Genomic DNA, 18,150 nt, shown 5'->3' on the forward strand with positions numbered 1-18,150 from the left:
TCTTAAAAGTTGAGACTGTTTTTGGTCGTTTTGTCGCAAAATTATGAAGATTAACGCAAAATCGTTTGGTAACACGTTTTTGGAATAATATTCTAAAAGTTTGAGTTTCAATTTAACTTGGAAACATTGTCTGCCGATGAACCTGTTTTACAGTTTACTAAGAACTAAGAAGGTTTTCCGCCTTATATACGATTTTATTTACGAATTTACCGTGTACCTTATGTTTTGTTAGATTTCTAGAGGATTAATAATCAACGCAATCCAAAGATCTGAATTGCAACAGAGAGAATGAAATCCAAAACATGTCTTCTACTCCATCCCAAATTATGACAAGACTGGGTGCTATTTTTCTTTTGCCTGTCACCTTCACCTTTCATATCACTGTCGTGCCAAGATGGAGCTTATGGGCTTGAAAGGCTGAGGCAGTTTTTCTTTCTAATCCAAGACTTTGAAACAACATTCAGCATCTGAAAGGTAGGTCTGTGTGCTGTAGTATATTGTGGTCATTTTAGTAGGTTAGGTGAACCTTTAGGACATTCTCAATCACCTCATTACAGTTTTTTCATGTTTTTAAAAAACAGGGGGTTCAGTTTGGGGGTATGCAAATGTGCATTCATGCGTAACGACAACTTTAAAAGCTCATATCTTGAAGAGCACACTAGCTAGAAAGTTGAGTAATGGCTCAAATGAAAGCTCTTGTTGAGTACCTTACTTGTTCTTCATTTTGTGCTTGCCTTTTGTAATTTGTTTCAAGCAGGGTCATAATAAAAAACAGGTTCATTTTTCAGATATTTTTGTGATACTGCTTCTATTATCTATATTTTATGTGCCCTATTTTGTGATTAAAAGTTGTTAAGATGCAAAAGTGTAGTGTAGGTGTCTCACTGGATACTGAATGCCACAAAAAGACATATCCAACACAAAAACAAGGTATTTTACCAATTGACTCTCTAACAGATAAAGAGCGCGTGCTTCTGAATAACCGAGTTGCTGCTGATAAGGGTAATGAATGTTGTTTGGAGAACCCATGTATTTCCACAAGTACAATTACATTGGTCGGCACCCTTCCTTGCAGAAGAAGTGTTGTGATCCTTTTCAAGTCCACAGTAAACCAGTCAAAAATCGTAATATACGTCCTATCACTTGGGAATGTTACCAAACTTGTAAAAACAATTTAAACATTGTACCGGGAAAAAAGGTGTGTGCCAAATGCAGTACAAGACTTTTTTTAATGTATATCCTACATGGTTTGGAGTAGCATACTCTTCTCCACTATAAAGCTCTTCGAATGAGACATGATAATGCTGGTTGATTTTTTGATGACAGCGAGCCCGGTATCAGTGAATGCCTCAGTAGCAAGCAAAAATGTGTATGTATATAATAGTTTTTGACACAGTTTTTTGACACACCATGAATAAATTAATCTGCCTTACAATGCATGGTATGTACCTACTGGGGCTGAATTTTGGTTATATCTCGATTTGGTTATATCTCCAAAAATGCTTACGGTTAGGGCTATTAGGGTCGGGGTAAGGTATTAGCACCTAAAATTCAATAAAACTAACCCAAAAAATAAGTTACTAATGTAAAAAAATTAAAAACTTATTTCCCAACCCATTTATAGCCGCTAAATAAAAAATTCAGCTCTTTACGCCCCCTAATCGACTTTGGGTGTCAAGTGAGTTATGGTGTTAGTAGCTCTACCTTTGTAAACAGACGTGGCGAAAATTTTTATCTTAAAAGTTGAGACTGTTTTTGGTCGTTTTGTCGCAAAATTATGAAGATCAGAGACAAAATCGTTTGGTAACTCGTTTTTGGAATAATATTCTAAAAGTTTGAGTTTCAATTTAACTTGGAAACATTGTCTGCCGATGACTCAGTTTTTCAGTTTACTAAGAAAAAACTTTGATTTCACTTCTAAATGTCTTTTTGTATTTTTATTACAGGCGTGCAAAGTCGCCAAAGGACACATACATACAGACATTTGAATCATAGCTTGGATTTACTGACAGATTCTTTTCTTCGTGAATGCACCCCTACATTTATACGGTATTTGGTTTTGCTCTATAAGGACATTAAAAAAGCAATGGTTTTAGGTATCAACTTTTTTCAAATGATCAATTACCATGATAGTGAGTTTTTTGTCATCATGAAATCTTTTTTACCAGGGGTGATAGACTAGAATTGCATACATAATTTTGTTGTTTATAACTAGCCTGCATTGCTGTGCTGTTTGTGTTTGGCCCGGAAACAAATTTTCATGGTCAAGTGTAGCTGACACTTGCCACAAAATATTCTTGAGAACTATAAGCTTGGTAAAGCCACATGTGCATTTTAAACTTTGATTTCACTTCTAAATGTCTTTTTGTATTCTTATTACAGGCATGCAAAGTAGCCGAAGGATACATATGCTAAACCCAGGGGTTCTGCATCTTTTTCTTCGCTGTAAGTTTTTAAAGCTGTGTAATTGAAACCCGTCATAAAACATACTTTCAGATTTGCACTCTTTAAGCCACATGTGAGTATAGTACTGGGATTGTGTCTTTCCGTTTTTCATTTCTGGGTTAATGTGTTGGTCTCAGAAGGTAACATTTGATGAGACATCTTACATTCAAATTCCAGCCGTTATTTTTATGTTTTGATTCAAACAGGCTTACTTATGTGGATACAAACCCCTATCCTTTCAGCACCAATTGTTGTTTCTACTTCGTATTTGTAGCCTAATTGCTGTATATGTTCATTAGTGTGTCCCTTGATTTCACAAACCTGCCTGCTTGAAAACATTTGACATTGCATCGCTTCAGACAGTAAGGTTGCTGAAATAGTTTTAATAGAAGGTGTGTTTTGTAGAAGGCATGCTTCCAGTAAATGAAATGTCATTTTTTAGTCGATACTATTTTGTATATTTTCTCCTGTGTTCAAAATCTGTTGCATGTTTTTGGCGTGAATAAAGTTTTCTTCTAGATTGATCAGTGTTGTTTTGCATTTTGTAAAGTATCTCTTGATTATGTTTGCGTTGTTTCTTGAGAAGGCAGATAGAGATTGATTTAAACATAGAATAAAAGGAGTCCATAAAATCACATGTAACCGTTGAGATTTGTCAAAAATGTTTGTTTACAAGCTTTTTATGGAAATTTGGTCACGCACTAATGACAATGTCATGAAAAGTGATACCATAAAAAAATACTTTGTTATCAATTGCGGCATGAATTTGGGGAAAAAAAATGCACTTTTGGAGTTAAAATAATATTTTGTGTTTTGATTTGCCGAAGTTGTTTAAAAACTTTATTAGTGAAGTTTTCTGAATCTAATTAACGTGACGCAATAATTCATGAGTTTGGCAAATATGATTTCAGTGTTTAGTTATGACGTAAAATTTTTCCAGAAGTTTCCAGTGCCGAAATTGAGCTACTGCTTGCTATGTCCGATTTTGTTTTGTGCCAATAAATGGGTAATCAATTCTTTTTTTTGAAAAAATTGATCGCGTCATGACGTTTTGCCGAATGCAAACTCAAATAAAGAATTACCGTTTCATTAGCCTAAGAACGATAGTAGTGCGTCTTTTTGCTGCAAAAGTGATTTGCAAGTTAAACTTTTACGCCTCGATGGAATAGCAAGTTCAGGAGTTCGTTAATATGCATTTATTTTCGAAAGATATTGAGCGCGAAACATATTTATTGAACAACTGTGAAAATAAACATTGCGTCATCAGCGATCAACTGTTTGTAAACAGACGTGGCGAAATTTTTTATCTTAAAAGTTGAGACTGTTTTTGGTCGTTTTGTCGCAAAATTATGAAGATCAAAGACAAAATCGTTTTGTAACTCGTTTTTGGAATAATATTCTAAAAGTTTGAGTTTCAATTTAACTTGGAAACATTGTCTGCCGATGACTCAGTTTTTCAGTTTACTAAGAAAAAACTTTGATTTCACTTCTAAATGTCTGTTTGTATTTTTATTACAGGCGTGCAAAGTCGCCAAAAGACACATACATACAGACATTTGAATCATAGCTTGGATTTACTGACAGATTCTTTTCTTCGTGAATGCACCCTTACATTTATACGGTATTTGGTTTTGCTCTATAAGGACATTAAAAAAGCAATGGTTTTAGGTATCAACTTTTTTGCAAATGATCAATTACCATGATAGTGAGTTTTTTGTCATCATGAAATCTTTTTCTCTAGGGGTGATAGAGTAGAATGGCATACATAATTTTGTTGTTTATAACTAGCCTGCATTGCTGTGCTGTTTATGTTTGGCCCGGAAACAAATTTTCATGGTCAAGTGTAGCTGACACTTGCCACAAAATATTCTTGAGAACTATAAGCTTGGTAAAGCCACATGTGCATTTTAAACTTTGATTTTACTTCTAAATGTCTTTTTGTATTCTCATTACAGGCGTGCAAAGTCGCCAAAGGACACATACATACAGACATTTGAATTATAGCTTGGATTTACTGACAGATTCTTTTCTTCGTGAATGCACCCTTACATTTATACGGTATATATTTGGTTTTGCTCTATGAGGACATTAAAAAAGCAATGGTTTTAGGTATCAACTTTTTTGCAAATGATCAATTACCATGATAGTAAGTTTTTTGTCATCATTAAATCTTTTTTACCATGGGTGATAGAGTAGAATGGCATACATAATTTTGTTGTTTATAACTAGCCTGCATTGCTGTGTTGTTTATGTTTGGCCCGGAAACAAATTTTCATGGTCAAGTGTAGCTGACACTTGCCACAAAATATTCTTGAGAACTATAAGCTTGGTAAAGCCACATGTGCATTTTAAACTTTGATTTCACTTCTAAATGTCTGTTTGTATTCTTATTACAGGCGTGCAAAGTCGCCAAAGGACACATACATGCAGACATTTGAATCATAGCTTGGATTTACTGACAGATTCTTTTCTTCGTGAATGCACCCCTACATTTATACGGTATATATTTGGTTTTGCTTTATAAGGACATTAAAAAAGCAATGGTTTTAGGTATCAACTTTTTTGCAAATGATCAATTACCATGATAGTGAGTTTTTTGTCATCATGAAATCTTTTTCACCAGGGGTGATAGACTAGAATGGCATACATAATTTTGTTGTTTGTAACTAGCCTGCATTGCTGTGCTGTTTATGTTTGGCCCGGAAACAGATTTTCATGGTCAAGTGTAGCTGACACTTGCCACAAAATATTCTTGAGAACTGTAAGCTTGGTAAAGCCACATGTGCATTTTAAACTTTGATTTCACTTCTAAATGTCTTTTTGTATTCTTATTACAGGCGTGCAAAGTAGCCGAAGGATACATATGCTAAACCCAGGGGTTCCGCATCTTTTTCTTCGCTGTAAGTTTTTAAAGCTGTGTAATTGAAACCCGTCAAAAAACATACTTTCAGATTTGCACTCTTTAAGCCACATGTGAGTATAGTACTGGGATTGTGTCTTTCCGTTTTTCATTTCTGGGTTAATGTGTTGGTCTCAGAAGGTAACATTTGACAAGACATTATACATTCAAATTCCAGCTGTTATTTTTATGTTTTGATTCAAACAGGCTAACTTATGTGGATACAAACCCCTATCCTTTCAGCACCAATTGTTTTTCTACTTTGTATTTGTAGCCTAATTGCTGTATATGTTCATTAGTGTGTCCCTTGATTTCACAAACCTGCCTGCTTGAAAACATTTGACATTGCATCGCCTCAGACAGTAAGGTTGCTGAAATAGTTTTAATAGAAGGTGTGTTTTGTAGATCTCATGCTTCCAGTAAATGAAATGTCATTTTTTAGTCGATACTATTTTGTATGTTTTCGCCTGTGTTCAAAATCTGTTGCATGTTTTTGGCGTGAATAAAGTTTTCTTCTAGATTGATCAGTGTTGTTTTGCATTTTGTAAAGTATCTCTTGATTATGTTTGCGTTGTTTCTTGAGAAGGCAGATAGAGATTGATTTAAACATAGAATAAAAGGAGTCCATAAAATCACATGTAACCGTTGAGATTTGTCAAAAATGTTTGTTTACAAGCTTTTTGTGGAAATTTGGTCACGCACTAATGACAATGTCATGAAAAGTGATACCATAAAAAAATACTTTGTTATCAATTGCGGCATGAATTTGGGTAAAAAAATTGCACTTTTGGAGTTAGAATAATATTTTGTGTTTTAATTTTGCCGAAGTTGTTTAAAAACTTTATTAGTGAAGTTTTCTGAATCTAATTAACGTGACGCAATAATTCATGAGTTTGGCAAATATGATTTCAGTGTTTAGTTATGACGTAAAATTTTTCCAGAAGTTTCCAGTGCCGAAATTGAGCTACTGCTTGCTATGTCCGATTTTGTTTTGTGTCAATAAATGGGTAATCAATTCTTTTTTTTGAAAAAATTGATCGCGTCATGACGTTTTGCCGAATGCAAACTCAAATAAAGAAGTACCGTTTCATTGGCCTAAGAACGATAGTAGTGCGTCTTTTTGCTGCAAAAGTGATTTGCAAGTTAAACTTTTACGCCTCGATGGAATAGCAAGTTCAGGAGTTCGTTAATATGCATTTATTTTCGAAAAATATTGAGCGCGAAACATATTTATTGAACAACTGTGAAAATAAACATTGCGTCATCAGCGATCAACTGTTTGTAAACAGACGTGGCGAAACTTTTTATCTTAAAAGTTGAGACTGTTTTTGGTCGTTTTGTCGCAAAATTATGAAGATCAAAGACAAAATCGTTTTGTAACTCGTTTTTGGAATAATATTCTAAAAGTTTGAGTTTCAATTTAACTTGGAAACATTGTCTGCCGATGACTCAGTTTTTCAGTTTACTAAGAAAAAACTTTGATTTCACTTCTAAATGTCTTTTTGTATTTTTATTACAGGCGTGCAAAGTCGCCAAAGGACACATACATACAGACATTTGAATCATAGCTTGGATTTACTGACAGATTCTTTTCTTCGTGAATGCACCCCTACATTTATACGGTATTTGGTTTTGCTCTATAAGGACATTAAAAAAGCAATGGTTTTAGGTATCAACTTTTTTTGCAAATGATCAATTACCATGATAGTGAGTTTTTTGTCATCATGAAATCTTTTTCACCAGGGGTGATAGACTAGAATGGCATACATAATTTTGTTGTTTATAACTAGCCTGCATTGCTGTGCTGTTTATGTTTGGCCCGGAAACAAATTTTCATGGTCAAGTGTAGCCGACACTTGCCACAAAATATTCTTGAGAACTATAAGCTTGGTAAAGCCACATGTGCATTTTAAACTTTGATTTCACTTCTAAATGTCTTTTTGTATTCTTATTACAGGCGTGGAAAGTCGCCAAAGGACACATACATACAGACATTTGAATCATAGCTTGGATTTACTGACAGATTCTTTTCTTCGTGAATGCACCCTTACATTTATACGGTATTTGGTTTTGATCTATAAGGACATTAAAAAAGCAATGGTTTTAGGTATCAACTTTTTTGCAAATGATCAATTACCATGATAGTGAGTTTTTTGTCATCATGAAATCTTTTTCACTAGGGGTGATAGAGTAGAATGGCATACATAATTTTGTTGTTTATAACTAGCCTGCATTGCTGTGCTGTTTATGTTTGGCCCGGAAACAAATTTTCATGGTCAAGTGTAGCTGACACTTGCCACAAAATATTCTTGAGAACTATAAGCTTGGTAAAGCCACATGTGCATTTTAAACTTTGATTTTACTTCTAAATGTCTTTTTGTATTCTCATTACAGGCGTGCAAAGTCGCCAAAGGACACACACATACAGACATTTGAATTATAGCTTGGATTTACTGACAGATTCTTTTCTTCGTGAATGCACCCTTGCATTTATACGGTATATATTTGGTTTTGCTCTATGAGGACATTAAAAAAGCAATGGTTTTAGGTATCAACTTTTTTGCAAATGATCAATTACCATGATAGTAAGTTTTTTGTCATCATTAAATCTTTTTTACCATGGGTGATAGAGTAGAATGGCATACATAATTTTGTTGTTTATAACTAGCCTGCATTGCTGTGTTGTTTATGTTTGGCCCGGAAACAAATTTTCATGGTCAAGTGTAGCTGACACTTGCCACAAAATATTCTTGAGAACTGTAAGCTTGGTAAAGCCACATGTGCATTTTAAACTTTGATTTCACTTCTAAATGTCTTTTTGTATTCTTATTACAGGCGTGCAAAGTCGCCAAAGGACACATACATACAGACATTTGAATCATAGCTTGGATTTACTGACAGATTCTTTTCTTCGTGAATGCACCCCTACATTTATACGGTATTTGGTTTTGCTCTATCAGGACATTAAAAAAGCAATGGTTTTAGGTATCAACTTTTTTTGCAAATGATCAATTACCATGATAGTGAGTTTTTTGTCATCATGAAATCTTTTTCAGCAGGGGTGATAGACTAGAATGGCATACATAATTTTGTTGTTTGTAACTAGCCTGCATTGCTGTGCTGTTTATGTTTGGCCCGGAAACAAATTTTCATGGTCAAGTGTAGCCGACACTTGCCACAAAATATTCTTGAGAACTGTAAGCTTGGTAAAGCCACATGTGCATTTTAAACTTTGATTTCACTTCTAAATGTCTTTTTGTATTCTTATTACAGGCGTGCAAAGTAGCCGAAGGACACATACATACAGACATTTGAATCATAGCTTGGATTTACTGACAGATTCTTTTCTTCGTGAATGCACCCTTACATTTATACGGTATTTGGTTTTGCTCTATAAGGACATTAAAAAAGCAATGGTTTTAGGTATCAACTTTTTTGCAAATGATCAATTACCATGATAGTGAGTTTTTTGTCATCATGAAATCTTTTTCACTAGGGGTGATAGAGTAGAATGGCATACATAATTTTGTTGTTTATAACTAGCCTGCATTGCTGTGCTGTTTATGTTTGGCCCGGAAACAAATTTTCATGGTCAAGTGTAGCCGACACTTGCCACAAAATATTCTTGAGAACTATAAGCTTGGTAAAGCCACATGTGCATTTTAAACTTTGATTTCACTTCTAAATGTCTTTTTGTATTCTTATTACAGGCGTGGAAAGTCGCCAAAGGACACATACATACAGACATTTGAATCATAGCTTGGATTTACTGACAGATTCTTTTCTTCGTGAATGCACCCTTACATTTATACGGTATTTGGTTTTGATCTATAAGGACATTAAAAAAGCAATGGTTTTAGGTATCAACTTTTTTGCAAATGATCAATTACCATGATAGTGAGTTTTTTGTCATCATGAAATCTTTTTCACTAGGGGTGATAGAGTAGAATGGCATACATAATTTTGTTGTTTATAACTAGCCTGCATTGCTGTGCTGTTTATGTTTGGCCCGGAAACAAATTTTCATGGTCAAGTGTAGCTGACACTTGCCACAAAATATTCTTGAGAACTATAAGCTTGGTAAAGCCACATGTGCATTTTAAACTTTGATTTTACTTCTAAATGTCTTTTTGTATTCTCATTACAGGCGTGCAAAGTCGCCAAAGGACACACACATACAGACATTTGAATTATAGCTTGGATTTACTGACAGATTCTTTTCTTCGTGAATGCACCCTTGCATTTATACGGTATATATTTGGTTTTGCTCTATAAGGACATTAAAAAAGCAATGGTTTTAGGTATCAACTTTTTTGCAAATGATCAATTACCATGATAGTAAGTTTTTTGTCATCATTAAATCTTTTTTACCATGGGTGATAGACTAGAATGGCATACATAATTTTGTTGTTTGTAACTAGCCTGCATTGCTGTGCTGTTTATGTTTGGCCCGGAAACAAATTTTCATGGTCAAGTGTAGCCGACACTTGCCACAAAATATTCTTGAGAACTGTAAGCTTGGTAAAGCCACATGTGCATTTTAAACTTTGATTTCACTTCTAAATGTCTTTTTGTATTCTTATTACAGGCGTGCAAAGTAGCCGAAGGACACATACATACAGACATTTGAATCATAGCTTGGATTTACTGACAGATTCTTTTCTTCGTGAATGCACCCTTACATTTATACGGTATTTGGTTTTGCTCTATAAGGACATTAAAAAAGCAATGGTTTTAGGTATCAACTTTTTTGCAAATGATCAATTACCATGATAGTGAGTTTTTTGTCATCATGAAATCTTTTTCACTAGGGGTGATAGAGTAGAATGGCATACATAATTTTGTTGTTTGTAACTAGCCTGCATTGCTGTGCTGTTTATGTTTGGCCCGGAAACAAATTTTCATGGTCAAGTGTAGCCGACACTTGCCACAAAATATTCTTGAGAACTATAAGCTTGGTAAAGCCACATGTGCATTTTAAACTTTGATTTCACTTCTAAATGTCTTTTTGTATTCTTATTACAGGCGTGGAAAGTCGCCAAAGGACACATACATACAGACATTTGAATCATAGCTTGGATTTACTGACAGATTCTTTTCTTCGTGAATGCACCCTTACATTTATACGGTATTTGGTTTTGCTCTATAAGGACATTAAAAAAGCAATGGTTTTAGGTATCAACTTTTTTGCAAATGATCAATTACCATGATAGTGAGTTTTTTGTCATCATGAAATCTTTTTCACTAGGGGTGATAGAGTAGAATGGCATACATAATTTTGTTGTTTATAACTAGCCTGCATTGCTGTGCTGTTTATGTTTGGCCCGGAAACAAATTTTCATGGTCAAGTGTAGCTGACACTTGCCACAAAATATTCTTGAGAACTATAAGCTTGGTAAAGCCACATGTGCATTTTAAACTTTGATTTTACTTCTAAATGTCTTTTTGTATTCTCATTACAGGCGTGCAAAGTCGCCAAAGGACACACACATACAGACATTTGAATTATAGCTTGGATTTACTGACAGATTCTTTTCTTCGTGAATGCACCCTTGCATTTATACGGTATATATTTGGTTTTGCTCTATGAGGACATTAAAAAAGCAATGGTTTTAGGTATCAACTTTTTTGCAAATGATCAATTACCATGATAGTAAGTTTTTTGTCATCATTAAATCTTTTTTACCATGGGTGATAGAGTAGAATGGCATACATAATTTTGTTGTTTATAACTAGCCTGCATTGCTGTGCTGTTTATGTTTGGCCCGGAAACAAATTTTCATGGTCAAGTGTAGCTGACACTTGCCACAAAATATTCTTGAGAACTGTAAGCTTGGTAAAGCCACATGTGCATTTTAAACTTTGATTTCACTTCTAAATGTCTTTTTGTATTCTTATTACAGGCGTGCAAAGTCGCCAAAGGACACATACATACAGACATTTGAATCATAGCTTGGATTTACTGACAGATTCTTTTCTTCGTGAATGCACCCCTACATTTATATGGTATTTGGTTTTGCTCTATCAGGACATTAAAAAAGCAATGGTTTTAGGTATCAACTTTTTTGCAAATGATCAATTACCATGATAGTGAGTTTTTTGTCATCATGAAATCTTTTTCAGCAGGGGTGATAGACTAGAATGGCATACATAATTTTGTTGTTTGTAACTAGCCTGCATTGCTGTGCTGTTTATGTTTGGCCCGGAAACAAATTTTCATGGTCAAGTGTAGCTGACACTTGCCACAAAATATTCTTGAGAACTGTAAGCTTGGTAAAGCCACATGTGCATTTTAAACTTTGATTTCACTTCTAAATGTCTTTTTGTATTCTTATTACAGGCGTGCACAGTAGCCGAAGGATACATATGCTAAACCCAGGGGTTCCGCATCTTTTTCTTCGCTGTAAGTTTTTAAAGCTGTGTAATTGAAACCCGTCAAAAAACATACTTTCAGATTTGCACTCTTTAAGCCACATGTGAGTATAGTACTGGGATTGTGTCTTTCCGTTTTTCATTTCTGGGTTAATGTGTTGGTCTCAGAAGGTAACATTTGATAAGACATTATACATTCAAATTCCAGCTGTTGTTTTTATGTTTTGATTCAAACAGGCTAACCTATGTGGATACAAACCCCTATCCTTTCAGCACCAATTGTTTTTCTACTTTGTATTTGTAGCCTAATTGCTGTATATGTTCATTAGTGTGTCCCTTGATTTCACAAACCTGCCTGCTTGAAAACATTTGACATTGCATCGCCTCAGACAGTAAGGTTGCTGAAATAGTTTTAATAGAAGGTGTGTTTTGTAGAAGGCATGCTTCCAGTAAATGAAATGTCATTTTTTAGTCGATACTATTTTGTATGTTTTCGCCTGTGTTCAAAATCTGTTGCATGTTTTTGGCGTGAATAAAGTTTTCTTCTAGATTGATCAGTGTTGTTTTGCATTTTGTAAAGTATCTCTTGATTATGTTTGCGTTGTTTCTTGAGAAGGCAGATAGAGATTGATTTAAACATAGAATAAAAGGAGTCCATAAAATCACATGTAACCGTTGAGATTTGTCAAAAATGTTTGTTTACAAGCTTTTTGTGGAAATTTGGTCACGCACTAATGACCATGTCATGAAAAGTGATACCATAAAAAAATACTTTGTTATCAATTGCGGCATGAATTTGGGGGAAAAAATTGCACTGTTGGAGTTAAAATAATATTTTGTGTTTTAATTTGCCGAAGTTGTTTAAAAACTTTATTAGTGAAGTTTTCTGAATCTAATTAACGTGACGCAATAATTCATGAGTTTGGCAAATATGATTTCAGTGTTTAGTTATGACGTAAAATTTTTCCAGAAGTTTCCAGTGCCGAAATTGAGCTACTGCTTGCTATGTCCGATTTTGTTTTGTGCCAATAAATGGGTAATCAATTCTTTTTTTTGAAAAAATTGATCGCGTCATGACGTTTTGCCGAATGCAAACTCAAATAAAGAAGTACCGTTTCATTGGCCTAAGAACGATAGTAGTGCGTCTTTTTGCTGCAAAAGTGATTTGCAAGTTCAACTTTTACGCCTCGATGGAATAGCAAGTTCAGGAGTTCGTTAATATGCATTTATTTTCGAAAAATATTGAGCGCGAAACATATTTATTGAACAACTGTGAAAATAAACATTGCGTCATCAGCGATCAGCTGTTTGTAAACAGACGTGGTGAAACTTTTTATCTTAAAAGTTGAGACTGTTTTTGGTCGTTTTGTCGCAAAATTATGAAGATCAAAGACAAAATCGTTTTGTAACTCGTTTTTGGAATAATATTCTAAAAGTTTGAGTTTCAATTTAACTTGGAAACATTGTCTGCCGATGACTCAGTTTTTCAGTTTACTAAGAAAAAACTTTGATTTCACTTCTAAATGTCTTTTTGTATTTTTATTACAGCCGTGCAAAGTCGCCAAAGGACACATACATACAGACATTTGAATCATAGCTTGGATTTACTGACAGATTCTTTTCTTCGTGAATGCACCCCTACATTTATACGGTATTTGGTTTTGCTCTATAAGGACATTAAAAAAGCAATGGTTTTAGGTATCAACTTTTTTTGCAAATGATCAATTACCATGATAGTGAGTTTTTTGTCATCATGAAATCTTTTTCACCAGGGGTGATAGACTAGAATGGCATACATAATTTTGTTGTTTATAACTAGCCTGCATTGCTGTGCTGTTTATGTTTGGCCCGGAAACAAATTTTCATGGTCAAGTGTAGCCGACACTTGCCACAAAATATTCTTGAGAACTATAAGCTTGGTAAAGCCACATGTGCATTTTAAACTTTGATTTCACTTCTAAATGTCTTTTTGTATTCTTATTACAGGCGTGGAAAGTCGCCAAAGGACACATACATACAGACATTTGAATCATAGCTTGGATTTACTGACAGATTCTTTTCTTCGTGAATGCACCCTTACATTTATACGGTATTTGGTTTTGATCTATAAGGACATTAAAAAAGCAATGGTTTTAGGTATCAACTTTTTTGCAAATGATCAATTACCATGATAGTGAGTTTTTTGTCATCATGAAATCTTTTTCACTAGGGGTGATAGAGTAGAATGGCATACATAATTTTGTTGTTTATAACTAGCCTGCATTGCTGTGCTGTTTATGTTTGGCCCGGAAACAAATTTTCATGGTCAAGTGTAGCTGACACTTGCCACAAAATATTCTTGAGAACTATAAGCTTGGTAAAGCCACATGTGCATTTTAAACTTTGATTTTACTTCTAAATGTCTTTTTGTATTCTCATTACAGGCGTGCAAAGTCGCCAAAGGACACACACATACAGACATTTGAATTATAGCTTGGATTTACTGACAGATTCTTTTCTTCGTGAATGCACCCTTGCATTTATACGGTATATATTTGGTTTTGCTCTATAAGGACATTAAAAAAGCAATGGTTTTAGGTATCAACTTTTTTGCAAATGATCAATTACCATGATAGTAAGTTTTTTGTCATCATTAAATCTTTTTTACCATGGGTGATAGAGTAGAATGGCATACATAATTTTGTTGTTTATAACTAGCCTGCATTGCTGTGTTGTTTATGTTTGGCCCGGAAACAAATTTTCATGGTCAAGTGTAGCTGACACTTGCCACAAAATATTCTTGAGAACTGTAAGCTTGGTAAAGCCACATGTGCATTTTAAACTTTGATTTCACTTCTAAATGTCTTTTTGTATTCTTATTACAGGCGTGCAAAGTCGCCAAAGGACACATACATACAGACATTTGAATCATAGCTTGGATTTACTGACAGATTCTTTTCTTCGTGAATGCACCCCTACATTTATACGGTATTTGGTTTTGCTCTATCAGGACATTAAAAAAGCAATGGTTTTAGGTATCAACTTTTTTTGCAAATGATCAATTACCATGATAGTGAGTTTTTTGTCATCATGAAATCTTTTTCAGCAGGGGTGATAGACTAGAATGGCATACATAATTTTGTTGTTTGTAACTAGCCTGCATTGCTGTGCTGTTTATGTTTGGCCCGGAAACAAATTTTCATGGTCAAGTGTAGCCGACACTTGCCACAAAATATTCTTGAGAACTGTAAGCTTGGTAAAGCCACATGTGCATTTTAAACTTTGATTTCACTTCTAAATGTCTTTTTGTATTCTTATTACAGGCGTGCAAAGTAGCCGAAGGACACATACATACAGACATTTGAATCATAGCTTGGATTTACTGACAGATTCTTTTCTTCGTGAATGCACCCTTACATTTATACGGTATTTGGTTTTGCTCTATAAGGACATTAAAAAAGCAATGGTTTTAGGTATCAACTTTTTTGCAAATGATCAATTACCATGATAGTGAGTTTTTTGTCATCATGAAATCTTTTTCACTAGGGGTGATAGAGTAGAATGGCATACATAATTTTGTTGTTTATAACTAGCCTGCATTGCTGTGCTGTTTATGTTTGGCCCGGAAACAAATTTTCATGGTCAAGTGTAGCTGACACTTGCCACAAAATATTCTTGAGAACTATAAGCTTGGTAAAGCCACATGTGCATTTTAAACTTTGATTTTACTTCTAAATGTCTTTTTGTATTCTCATTACAGGCGTGCAAAGTCGCCAAAGGACACACACATACAGACATTTGAATTATAGCTTGGATTTACTGACAGATTCTTTTCTTCGTGAATGCACCCTTGCATTTATACGGTATATATTTGGTTTTGCTCTATAAGGACATTAAAAAAGCAATGGTTTTAGGTATCAACTTTTTTGCAAATGATCAATTACCATGATAGTAAGTTTTTTGTCATCATTAAATCTTTTTTACCATGGGTGATAGAGTAGAATGGCATACATAATTTTGTTGTTTATAACTAGCCTGCATTGCTGTGCTGTTTATGTTTGGCCCGGAAACAAATTTTCATGGTCAAGTGTAGCTGACACTTGCCACAAAATATTCTTGAGAACTGTAAGCTTGGTAAAGCCACATGTGCATTTTAAACTTTGATTTCACTTCTAAATGTCTTTTTGTATTCTCATTACAGGCGTGCAAAGTCGCCAAAGGACACATACATACAGACATTTGAATCATAGCTTGGATTTACTGACAGATTCTTTTCTTCGTGAATGCACCCCTACATTTATATGGTATTTGGTTTTGCTCTATCAGGACATTAAAAAAGCAATGGTTTTAGGTATCAACTTTTTTGCAAATGATCAATTACCATGATAGTGAGTTTTTTGTCATCATGAAATCTTTTTCAGCAGGGGTGATAGACTAGAATGGCATACATAATTTTGTTGTTTGTAACTAGCCTGCATTGCTGTGCTGTTTATGTTTGGCCCGGAAACAAATTTTCATGGTCAAGTGTAGCTGACACTTGCCACAAAATATTCTTGAGAACTATAAGCTTGGTAAAGCCACATGTGCATTTTAAACTTTGATTTCACTTCTAAATGTCTTTTTGTATTCTTATTACAGGCGTGCAAAGTAGCCGAAGGACACATACATACAGACATTTGAATCATAGCTTGGATTTACTGACAGATTCTTTTCTTCGTGAATGCACCCTTACATTTATACGGTATTTGGTTTCGCTCTATAAGGACATTAAAAAAGCAATGGTTTTCGGTATCAACTTTTTTGCAAATGATCAATTACCATGATAGTGAGTTTTTTGTCATCATGAAATCTTTTTCACTAGGGGTGATAGAGTAGAATGGCATACATAATTTTGTTGTTTATAACTAGCCTGCATTGCTGTGCTGTTTATGTTTGGCCCGGAAACAAATTTTCATGGTCAAGTGTAGCTGACACTTGCCACAAAATATTCTTGAGAACTATAAGCTTGGTAAAGCCACATGTGCATTTTAAACTTTGATTTTACTTCTAAATGTCTTTTTGTATTCTCATTACAGGCGTGCAAAGTCGCCAAAGGACACACACATACAGACATTTGAATTATAGCTTGGATTTACTGACAGATTCTTTTCTTCGTGAATGCACCCTTGCATTTATACGGTATATATTTGGTTTTGCTCTATCAGGACATTAAAAAAGCAATGGTTTTAGGTATCAACTTTTTTGCAAATGATCAATTACCATGATAGTAAGTTTTTTGTCATCATTAAATCTTTTTTACCATGGGTGATAGAGTAGAATGGCATACATAATTTTGTTGTTTATAACTAGCCTGCATTGCTGTGTTGTTTATGTTTGGCCCGGAAACAAATTTTCATGGTCAAGTGTAGCTGACACTTGCCACAAAATATTCTTGAGAACTGTAAGCTTGGTAAAGCCACATGTGCATTTTAAACTTTGATTTCACTTCTAAATGTCTTTTTGTATTCTTATTACAGGCGTGCAAAGTCGCCAAAGGACACATACATACAGACATTTGAATCATAGCTTGGATTTACTGACAGATTCTTTTCTTCATGAATGCACCCCTACATTTATATGGTATTTGGTTTTGCTCTATCAGGACATTAAAAAAGCAATGGTTTTAGGTATCAACTTTTTTGCAAATGATCAATTACCATGATAGTGAGTTTTTTGTCATCATGAAATCTTTTTCAGCAGGGGTGATAGACTAGAATGGCATACATAATTTTGTTGTTTGTAACTAGCCTGCATTGCTGTGCTGTTTATGTTTGGCCCGGAAACAAATTTTCATGGTCAAGTGTAGCTGACACTTGCCACAAAATATTCTTGAGAACTGTAAGCTTGGTAAAGCCACATGTGCATTTTAAACTTTGATTTCACTTCTAAATGTCTTTTTGTATTCTTATTACAGGCGTGCACAGTAGCCGAAGGATACATATGCTAAACCCAGGGGTTCCGCATCTTTTTCTTCGCTGTAAGTTTTTAAAGCTGTGTAATTGAAACCCGTCAAAAAACATACTTTCAGATTTGCACTCTTTAAGCCACATGTGAGTATAGTACTGGGATTGTGTCTTTCCGTTTTTCATTTCTGGGTTAATGTGTTGGTCTCAGAAGGTAACATTTGATAAGACATTATACATTCAAATTCCAGCTGTTGTTTTTATGTTTTGATTCAAACAGGCTAACCTATGTGGATACAAACCCCTATCCTTTCAGCACCAATTGTTTTTCTACTTTGTATTTGTAGCCTAATTGCTGTATATGTTCATTAGTGTGTCCCTTGATTTCACAAACCTGCCTGCTTGAAAACATTTGACATTGCATCGCCTCAGACAGTAAGGTTGCTGAAATAGTTTTAATAGAAGGTGTGTTTTGTAGAAGGCATGCTTCCAGTAAATGAAATGTCATTTTTT

At 34.5% G+C, this 18,150-nt stretch overlaps 2 long non-coding RNA genes across 2 annotated transcripts in view; both read left to right on the forward strand.

Moving 5' to 3' along the window:
- The first annotated feature begins 85 nt into the window (after positions 1 to 85).
- On the forward strand, positions 86 to 5,868 carry LOC145220824 (uncharacterized). The gene is made up of 6 exons (XR_013858342.1): positions 86 to 172; positions 233 to 474; positions 1,947 to 2,049; positions 3,964 to 4,066; positions 4,401 to 4,944; positions 5,283 to 5,868. It is a non-coding gene; the product is annotated as an uncharacterized LOC145220824 (long non-coding RNA).
- An 804-nt stretch (positions 5,869 to 6,672) lies between these two features.
- The window catches only part of LOC145209196 (uncharacterized), a 33,753-nt gene continuing 22,275 nt past the window's right edge, over positions 6,673 to 18,150 (forward strand). The window contains exons 1-12 of the long non-coding RNA XR_013855025.1: positions 6,673 to 6,966; positions 7,302 to 7,404; positions 7,739 to 7,841; positions 8,180 to 8,282; positions 8,618 to 8,720; positions 9,055 to 9,157; positions 9,492 to 9,594; positions 9,933 to 10,035; positions 10,370 to 10,472; positions 10,807 to 10,909; positions 11,248 to 11,350; positions 11,685 to 12,270. This is a non-coding gene — a long non-coding RNA (uncharacterized LOC145209196). Of the gene's footprint in view, positions 6,967 to 7,301; positions 7,405 to 7,738; positions 7,842 to 8,179; positions 8,283 to 8,617; positions 8,721 to 9,054; positions 9,158 to 9,491; positions 9,595 to 9,932; positions 10,036 to 10,369; positions 10,473 to 10,806; positions 10,910 to 11,247; positions 11,351 to 11,684 lie in introns of the transcript that reaches the window.

The sequence above is a fragment of the Phallusia mammillata genome, chromosome 1 (genome assembly GCF_965637545.1).
Source record: "Phallusia mammillata chromosome 1, kaPhaMamm4.hap1.1, whole genome shotgun sequence".
In the NCBI taxonomy this organism is placed as follows: Eukaryota; Metazoa; Chordata; class Ascidiacea; order Phlebobranchia; family Ascidiidae; genus Phallusia; species Phallusia mammillata.